We start from the raw sequence: 9,576 nt of genomic DNA, 5'->3' as shown, positions 1-9,576 counted from the left end.
TTCTTACAGGACTAGTAGTAATAAACACAATCACATTAATACAAAGAGCAATAAAAACAATACACATATCTGAGGTACCAACAGTGTGCTTGATGCCATCAGCAGAATTGTCCTCTTTATTAAGCTGTGATCTGCATTCTGCCTAAACTATAAGAAAGGTGAGCAGCAGGCCGGGTGCAGTGGCTCATGCCTGTAACCCCAGCACTTCTTTGGGAGGCTGAGGCGGGCAGATCCCCTGAGGTCAGGAGTTTGAGACCAGCCTGGCCAACATGGTGAAACCTGTCTCTACTACTAAAAAAAAAAAAGAACAAGAAAAAAATTAGCCAGGCGGCCAAGCGTCGTGGTGGGCGCCTGTAATCCCAGCTACTCAGGAGGCTGAGGCAGGGAAAATTGCTTGAATCGGGGAGGTAGAGGTTGCAGTGAGCCAAGATCACGCCACTGCAGTCCAGCCTGGGTGACAGAGCCAGATTCAGAGATTTAGAGATTTAGAGAGAGAGAAAGAGAGAGAGAGAGGGAGAGAGAGGTGAGCAGCCTGTATGCATGAAGGAAGAAGACAGTGGGTCATTCTCCCCACTAAATGGTGTTGGTAGGGACTGTTACATTCTTTGTGTTCTGTTGTGTTCTGATGCTTTAACTCAGAGCCTAGTGCTGTGTAGACCCAAAGACCAGAGTAAGAGAATGGAGAGTCCTAGGAGAAAGATGACAGAAGGGGTAGAAGATATCTTTGAGATGTCAAGCAATGAATAGAATATACAGGAATATAGAAGAATGAATCTGAGACCTTCATGCATCACATTCTCATTGAGTGGTACTTAGAATCATCTTTGAAAAACAAGGCTGGATACGCTGCTTGGGGCCCTGGGGAGGAGTGTTATCACTGTAGAGGAAGCTGGTTGACCCATTCCCTTGGGGGAATTAAAAGTTCTGTACCCAGGGTGGACCCCAGGCCTTATAGTCCCGAATTGTGCCTCAGAAGCAGGACAAAAGAAAGTGGAAGCTAATATAGTCATTGGCTGGGAAGAAAAATAGGTCATTGAGAATGTTGGGGGAGAGTGTTGGAGATTAAAAGGGAAGGAAGATTAGGATGATTAAATAGGAAAAGAAAAATGTAGGTGGATAATTCACAGAAGGGGTTCAGAGTCCTTTTCACCTTCTTGCTGAAAATGGATTGTCCTCCAGATCCATTTTGTCAGAGGAACATGCCTAAGAATCCAGGCACAGAGCTGAAAGTACTTGATAACTCAAAAAGGAAATTGGCTTCCCCCTGAATGACTAAATACAGGAGAAAAAAATAGTGCAAAATATGGGATAAAATGTTTCCTTTTTTGCTTGTATGTTTCCTTTGTAAAGGTCTTTTGGTTCAGATTCAATTAGAGTCATATACTCAGTGTAAAGTATGTATGTTTACTGACAAGAAACAAATCAATAAAAAACAAAACAGAGCAGGGTGAGGTGGCTCACGCCTGTAATTTTAGCACTTTGGGAGGCTGAGGTGGGTAGATCACTTGAGGCTAGGTGTTCAAAACCTCGTCTCTACTAAAAATACGAAAATTAGCCGCGCATGGTGGCAGGTGCTTGTAATCCCAGCTACTTGGGAGGCTGACGCTTGAGAATCTCTTGAATTCAGGAGGCAGGCGTTGCAGTGAACCGAGATTGCACCATTACACTGCAGCCTGAGCGACAGAGACTCTGTCAAAAGACAAACAAACAAAACACACACACACACACACACACACACACACACACACCATACACAAAACCCCCAGAGGCCCAGAAAGGTTAAGTGACTTTATTAAAGTCGCAGTGGTTTCCTGACTCCCAGTGCAGCTGTCCTGCCACACAGGGAAGGCAGCACCCCCATTCACCCTACTACTAGCCTGCCTGTCTTATTTCCAGGACAGCTTCCTCACCACCTTGGCACAAACTCCCAGTTCACTTGAAACAAATGGCTTAGCCCTGCTGGGTCTTGGTTTTCTCAGCTGCAATGAAGATATGGAATGGATGACCGTTCACAACCTGTGTTTCATTCCTAAAGAATAAGAAGGGAATCCAATTTGCCACCAACTCAGCATTTGCCTTCTCACTGCCCTGGAAAAGTAGTTTTTAAAACGTGGCCCCTGACCAGCAGCATCAACATCACCTGGGAACCTATTTGAAATGCAAATTCCAAGGTCCACCTACTGAATCAGAAACTCTGGAGGTGGGGCCCAGCAAAGGGATTTAGCAAGCCTTCCAGGGAGTCCCGCTACAGCTCAAGTTTGAGAAACACTGCTCTGAATTTTTTTTCTGACCAACACACACGCGCGCGTGCGCGTACACATACACACGCATAGGTAACTAACTCTTCCGTGGCCACTAGCACCCCACGCCCATGCCTCCAGCCCCAGCCCCAGCTCTCCCTCCCCATTCCTCGCTGCTCCATCCTGGGATGATGAATGGAGGTCAGGGCGCTGTCAATGGAGGACGCGGCAAACCCTTCCCAACCGACCGAGGGGGTCGCGGGAGGCTGCGTTAAGGCTTCCCTGAGACTGGTTTCCTTATCATTTTCTCCACCGCCGCTGTCTCATTTTCTGATGAGTTTGCTTTTAATGATTTATCCAACAGTTTGTCTTGCAGAAGACCATTGAGAGGTGGGTGTCAGGAAAGTCTTGGTAGAGACTGGAAGAAAGGAGGGAAGGACTGTACATGGAAGAGCAAGGGTGCGAGGTGAAGCTAAAGAGGAAGTGGGGGCTTCAGGGGAGCCCCTGGGTTCGGGGAAAAAGGAGAAGATGGTGCTTTTGGTATGAGAAAGAAAAAGAAGTTGGAGGAGAGCGCGGGTCTGAGGCACAGCAAAAAGTGGGTGTTAACGGGAAAACTGCTCTAGAGTTTGGGGGACTTTTTTTTTCCAGCTTCCTTTCCAAGACTTTTTCTTTGCTCCATTTTGCTCCTCCCCCTCCTCCCTGCCTCCTCCACTCCCCCCTCCGCCTCCTCGCGCGGTAATGGGAGGCTCCTAGGCAGGAGAAGCAAAAGAAGGAATTGTTTGCGAGTTCAGTCATCCAAAAAGCTTCTTCCATATGGAGGGACCGGGTGCGCTGGGCGCGGCGTCCCTTGCCTTGTCCTGCCGCCGCCGCCGCGGCCGCCGCTTCCTGCCGCGGGGACCCTGAGCCCCGGCCCGCCGGTGTTAGCCGCCGCGCGCTCACAGACACACACACACACACGCACACACAAACACACACAGAAAAGACACAGGCGCACACACGGCGCGAACACCCTCACGCCCGCCACAGCCACACGCGCCCGCACGCGCCCTCCCTCTACGGCAGGCAACTTCTCCGTCCGGGGCTCCTTTGTTGCTCCAGCCGCGGCCGCTCGCCCGTGTTGTGTGTCCCCGGTGTCACCGTGCGTGTTGTGTGTCCGTGCGGCGCGGCGCTGTGTGGCTCCCTCTGCGCCCACCACGCTGGCCCCCGGGCCCCGGCTCGCCCTCCCCAGGCGCGGGCTGCAGCAGAGGTGAGTCACGTCGCTGAAGTTTGTTTTCTTTTCATAAAAAGTTGTGTTTATTGTTGGTTCGGGGAGAGGAGGGGGCAGGAGGCGGCCGCAGGCCGAGGCAGCGCCAGCGAGTGACTGCCGGGGGACGTGCCGGCGGCTGGAGCCGATTCCGAGCGCTCGGCCGGGCTCCCGGGGCTGGGAGCTGCGGCCGAGGCTGGGCGCGCCGGGCGCCGGGCGGAGAAGTTGGGGCGAGGCGGGCGGCGGGGGTCCCGGGGGCTGCAGCCGCTGCGAGCCGTTGCCGGGCCCAGGGGCGCCGCATCTGGTTCCCTGCCGCAACGGTGCGGCCGGGCGATGGTGGTTTCGTCCCCGCGGTTCCCGGAAGCTTCTCGGGTGGAAGAAGGACCCGGCCAGCCTCTCAAACTTCCCCCGAAGGTTGACACCAGCGCCCGGGCCCCATGCGCCAGGCCGTGGGGGGGAACCCGAGGCGTGGCGGCAAATGCGTGCAGTCACTCAACACGCACTCGGCCTCTTCGGAGGGTGAGGGTTTCTCATAGTTGGCGTCTTCTAAAGGAAAAACGCTAAAATGAGGGACTCAGCGGACTGAGGGAAGCATCCCTAGCTGTTGGCGCAGAAGGGCGAGCCTGAAGCCGAGTGGCCCGAGGTGTGTGAGGGGCTGGGGCAACGGTGAGAGGTGTGTGTGAGTTCGTGTGTGCGTGTATGTGAGCCTGAGCGCGCGCGTGTGTGTTCGCGCCAGAAGCGTCCTCCTGGGGTTGTGATCTTGGAGTTTTTGTTGATGTAACTGTGAGAAGGTGTGGGAAATGAATCTCTGGAACCAGTGGGACGGGGCTGTGGGGAGGGCAGGGAACCCAGGAAGAATTTTCTTCAGGAGTATGGAAGGGCCTGCTTGACTTTCAGGATGCTCAGTATTAATTTGCTTTTCCAGGTGATGGGAGAATGCTGAGCGATGGGAAGCAGGTGGACCTGAAGGAGTTAATGGAGGCTTGGGGATTTGTTTGGCTGAGTTTTGTTTTGGGGATGGGGGTGGCAGTGCCAGAGTTGCTTGGAAGAGAGTTGTGCTCCTCCAGAGATGTGGCAGTAGAGCTAAGAATACCGAAACCACACACCAGCAATCCCAAACAGGCACTTTTTGGGTGTGGTGGGGTGTTCTGCTGCTTCCCGCATCCCTTCTCTGCAAGTTCAAATGGGTTCGCATAAGTTTTTGACCCGGAGTTACCTCTTTGAGTGGACTGAGTGAAGATTATATTTTGGTTTCAGGCCCTTGTGCCACCTGCAGATGCACTGTGCCCAGCACACATTTGCCACCTAGTTCTTTGTTGTCCAGAATTCTGTACACATTGACCATTGGATGAATGTCATTTTAAAGCTTCTTCAGTGTGCAAACATTTCTGATTTATTCCACGACTGGGGCCTAAACAGGCAGCCCAGCTCTCTCATGGTTTTTTTTCGTCCCTTTGGTTACAGCCAATAAATCAATCTTCGTTTTCTCAAGGGCAGCATGGAAAATATTAAACCACAGTCTTTTTGGGCTGCGTGTGGGGGCTAGGATGCCCATACATCTGGGTGACCTGTTTTCTGAACTTAAAGTAAATCTGAGGCAAGAGGTTAGCCATTTTGAGGTGTGTAACAGGTTTCCCAGAAACATTTCTGAGGTCTTATAATTGGTACTTTTTAATGGTCTCGTAATTGAGACCCAGAAGCTTCTCGTGGTAATCTGGAAGCACCTTGGGGTCAGTGGGACAGAGGCCGGGTAGAAACAGCAGCGGAGTTACTATTTTCCTGCTATATGAGTTTTTCAAATGAGTTTATGCAAAGAGGTAAAATGAAAGAAAAAAGAGTTGCCTCATTGGGCCACTTTGCTGACACTGCCTTCCCCTGTATAGATTTATCACTCAGAATTTGGCCCTTATCAGGAGGCTGGAGGGTGTCTCCACACCTATGAAGCCTGAAGATTGAGACCTCAGACACTGTCTCTTTTGTCCTCAATGGAGATACTTCAGAAGGGCATCACTGCAAGAGACATTCGCTAGGGAGCAATTGTCCCCCACACCATAGGCCACTGGCTTTACTTGGGAAAAGAGGTTGCTAGAAGCCGGGATGGCTGGTTCTTTGACTACAACTGGAGAGGGAGGGTGTGGGGAAAAAACAGAGGACTCTGCTTAGCTGTTAATTGGTGAGCCAGCTCATGATAAGCAGTGTGATTTATGTTCCTTTCCACCCTCCAAATGGGTCCAGAGATTTTCCTTTCTTTGAAGTGCTTTTTCAAGTGTTTGGGATCCCAGCTCTCTTCAACAACATGGTTTCCATGCCCTAAGAATGAATAAGAGATTTTACCCATGAAATAATTCAGTTGACTTTCACATGGACCCCCCACAGTTTGAAAAAGGAGGGCAAGAAGTAAGCCTGATGTGTCACAGTGTTCCATGTGCCCTAGGGGGTCTGGGTTCAAATTTCGGCAAAGCTGCTGCTGTGGTTAATGAATTAGGGTTTATCTCTGTGTCTTTCAAACTACAACAGAAAACTCAGGTGCACAAAATAATTGCTGTCCAATACCTTGTGGCCTCTGAATAAGAAAATATTAACTTGGCACCGAAAGATAGTATATATTTGGAAGTTGCTTTCTTTCCTCCAAACTCTAAGCCCTCTTGCTATCTGGGAATATATGGGACAGGAGAAAAGAATTGAAATTTGGGAGGGAGAGGAAAGAAAATAGTATGTTCCATTTAGAAAAATCTATTTACTCTTAACATACGTAACTTCTTGTCATGTCCATAATTCAATTCAGCAAACATTTTTAGTCCATCAGGCACCAGGCTGAAAGCTTCCTTGTCCCAGGAGAGTAAGCTTTCTTAGTGAAAGGATGGTTCCTCCTCAGTTTTTATTTATTGCACGAGCATCTACTTCTAATTAAGAAAATGGTTTTAAAATTATCCACAATCCCATGGACTTCTGTTGCTCATCATGTGTGTACATACTTTTTACATAGTTGTGATAAGAGTATAAACTTCTGTTGTCAGACAGCCCTGAAGTGTCTCTACATTTTTGACTATAGACTCTCAGAGAACAGATGTAGCCAGCTCCTTTGCTGTTGGTCGGAAAGACCCAAATCCTAAGTGTGCTCCCACATGGAGCCTTAACATGTAACATTTTCATAATTTATGAGGTTGACTCAAATATTTGGGGTTGGGGGTGGGATGGGAGAGGGTGTTTGTTTTTAATCTATAAACCCATGTTTATGAAAAGCTTGCCTAGAGAAGGTTTTGCTTTATTGGAGCCCTCAGGGTTGGTAACGGATAGAGAGGAGGTGGAACGCAGGAAGGAAGGTTTAGAGGATCCATCTCAAATGGCACTGCCTTTAGGAGGGTTAGGAAACTGGGGTTGGAATCTAAGCTCTGCCTGTGAACTCCATTCACACTGACTCAAACCACTGAACTAATCTATTCCTACATCTCTACTGCCACCCAGTTAGATACCTTCCCCAAGTTTGCCTGCTCTTTCCTGCCCTTCCTTTTATTACTCCACCATCTTTTTCATTCCTGCCACCACCACACTTGTTGATGCCCTTGACAATTGTTGCTGGCACGTAGCTGGGCCCCCCAGTGCCAACCTATGACCATCCCACCCATTCTCCACCAGTGCTATAATCAAGTCACCACCCAGCTTTAAAACAATCTAGGTTTAAAATCCTGATTTCTTAAAACCTGCTGTGTAGCTCTGTCCTACCTCATGATAATATTACTTCAATAGGAGCCACCTTCTCCAATCTAGTAGCTGACCCTTGATTTTTGCTGAGTTCTTTCCTTGCCTCTGTCTTATCACCCCAAATCCCTTCCATGTAAGCCTGACCAATTTTGTATGAGGCCTGCTTATAATGTGATCTTAAGAAATATTTGATGACTGTTGATGAAAATGGACTGCTGAACACAAAGGTAACGGTTTTGTAAAGTGTAATCACCGTTCTGAATCCGTTGTTCATTTCAGCGAGGAGCCGGGAAGCTGGATGCTTCAGGAGGCCTATGCTTTTAGAAAAATCACTTTCCTACTGTTTTCCTATTTATAAAATGTATTGATAAGGAATTACTATGGTTTATAGCAATGCACCTTGTAAAAAGCAAATACTTCAGAACTGTTTATTTTGTTCAAAAGATGAGATAATTCGCTTTTTCCTCAGTTTCAGAACAAGCTTCCTGGAACCCACGACCCATGAAATCTTGTCGACATTTGTACCGTCTGAGGGTAGCAGCTCGAAAGTAGAAGAAGTAGGTGAGGTTTTCTGCTCAGTGTGATAACTCTGGCCTGTTAGGTCAGCCATTTGTTCATGTTTTGTGTTACCACTTGGAGATGGTTTTTCTCATCCTCAAGTATTGGAAGTTCAACTTTGAGTGGAATCTGGACTAAACTTCAGGTTAGTTCTAATTCGGTTCATATGCTCTTTCAGTCAAAGCCTGTGATGACTATGTGAACCCCCTTGTTCTGCGGCAAGCTCTGTCAGACATGTTAGATACAAACCGTTTACTATGGGATTTGGAGTCCAAGCTTGCTGTGAAAAAGTCCCGCGTAGGTTTGGGTGAGGAAAGCCATCTGTTTATGTCACTGTCAGTGGTATCACAGCAAATGCCTTGTGGTCTGATGTACTGGGCAATGTTTATCTCACAAAAATCAGCAGGATTGTGCTTCTTCCCATCTTCTGAAATAAAGTTAGGAAATAATTTCTCTTTTCCTAAAGTGAATTTGGCCTTCTCTTCAAAGAAGGCCTTTGATGTTTGGGATGGGATTATTGGGCAGTGAGAGGAAATCAGAGCAGAAGGACACAGTTAACCTAATTCAGTTGCCAGAGAAAATGTTGAGGAAAGTCTCAACCCGTTCTCCTGGTTAGCAACAGGAAAGTGCATAATACGGGTAGGGTGGGTAGGGTTGAAGAAAAATTACCGGAAGCTGAGCAGTGGAAAGTAGAGCAAAGGAATGTTTATTCTTCTCCAAAGTGAGCTTGGATGGTTTTGGACAAGATGAAGGTGATGAAGTATGTGGAGGTTGGCGCCTTCATCCTTTCGACAAGCTTTTATTGAGTGCTTGCTGTGTGCCTGGCATCAGGCGTAGGCTGGCAGGAATTAATACCAGAGCCCATGCTCCATCCAGAATCCTATTACTGACCTAAAGGGAACTGCAGAGCACTGCAATGCAAACTGTAGGGTTAAAGTACTTGGAATGGGTCCATTAAGAAAGACTTCTTGGCCTGGCGAGGTGGCTCATGCCTGTAATCCCAACACTTTGGGAGGCCAAGGTGGGAAGACTGCTTGAACCCAGGAGTTCCAGACCAGCCTGGACAACATAGCAAAACTCTGTCTCTACCAAAAAAAAAAATACAAAAATTATCTGGGCGTGGTGGCATGTGCCTGTAATCCCAGCTCCTTGGGAGGCTGAGGTGGGAGGATCACTTGAGCCCAGGAAGTCAAAGTTGCAGTGAGCTGAGATGTTGCCACTGCACTCCAGTCTGGGCTACAGAGTGAGACCTTATCTCAAAAAAATATAAATAAATAGAGAGAGAGAGAGAGAGAGAGAGAGAGAGAGAGATGGGAGATGGGAGAGGACTTCTTGAGAGAGAGGAATTGCAATCTCAGGAAAAGTCTTAAAAGCAGAGATGGGACCAGTAGTACCAAAATGTCCTTTTATCTTTCCTTGTACGTGTTGTTCATTATTTTCTTCCTTAAAACTCATTTTCCTCAGTGAATAGTAGGCCTAAGTATGCTGGAGACCCAACATTTCATGTTCAGAATAGTTTTTTTTTTTTTTTTTTTTAATACTTTTTGGAAAGTTAAAACCTGGTATCTGCGTTAACTGCGCAAGCTCAGAAATCTGGGTCTTAAGTTCCTAAAACCAATTATTGAGTAGCTTTTGGGGAGAAAAGGAGAAATGTGTGATTTAAAAAATTTTTCATCTACATGAGATTTAGCTGAGAATCCTAGAAATACATGCCTGAATTCAGCTTTTTAGCTTTCAATTCCATTTGCCATTTGTTCTACCGTCTGTGGCTCTGAAATCGTTCCCAGGGTACCAAGTGAGGGGACATTTATTTTAAGGACATGAAAGTTGCCC

At 47.7% G+C, this 9,576-nt stretch overlaps 1 protein-coding gene across 23 annotated transcripts in view; it reads left to right on the top strand.

Annotated features, from left to right (window-relative positions):
* Positions 1–2,405: 2,405 nt before the first annotated feature.
* The window catches only part of BOC (BOC cell adhesion associated, oncogene regulated), a 76,990-nt gene continuing 69,819 nt past the window's right edge, over positions 2,406–9,576 (top strand). For 6 of the 23 annotated variants that reach the window (XM_045385446.2, XM_074033453.1, XM_045385441.2 and 3 more), the window contains exons 1-2: positions 3,030–3,486; positions 7,655–7,746. The gene's annotated coding sequence lies outside the window, so the exon portion shown is untranslated. Of the gene's footprint in view, positions 2,631–3,029; positions 3,487–3,951; positions 4,127–7,654; positions 7,889–9,576 lie in introns of those variants that run through there. The other 17 variants (XM_045385442.2, XM_074033448.1, XM_074033455.1 and 14 more) reach the window with 11 other exon arrangements.

This window comes from Macaca fascicularis, chromosome 2 (genome assembly GCF_037993035.2).
Source record: "Macaca fascicularis isolate 582-1 chromosome 2, T2T-MFA8v1.1".
Classification (NCBI taxonomy): domain Eukaryota; kingdom Metazoa; phylum Chordata; class Mammalia; order Primates; family Cercopithecidae; genus Macaca; species Macaca fascicularis.
Note: the sequence above shows the minus strand (reverse complement) of the source record. Positions and strands in the feature narration are given on the sequence as shown.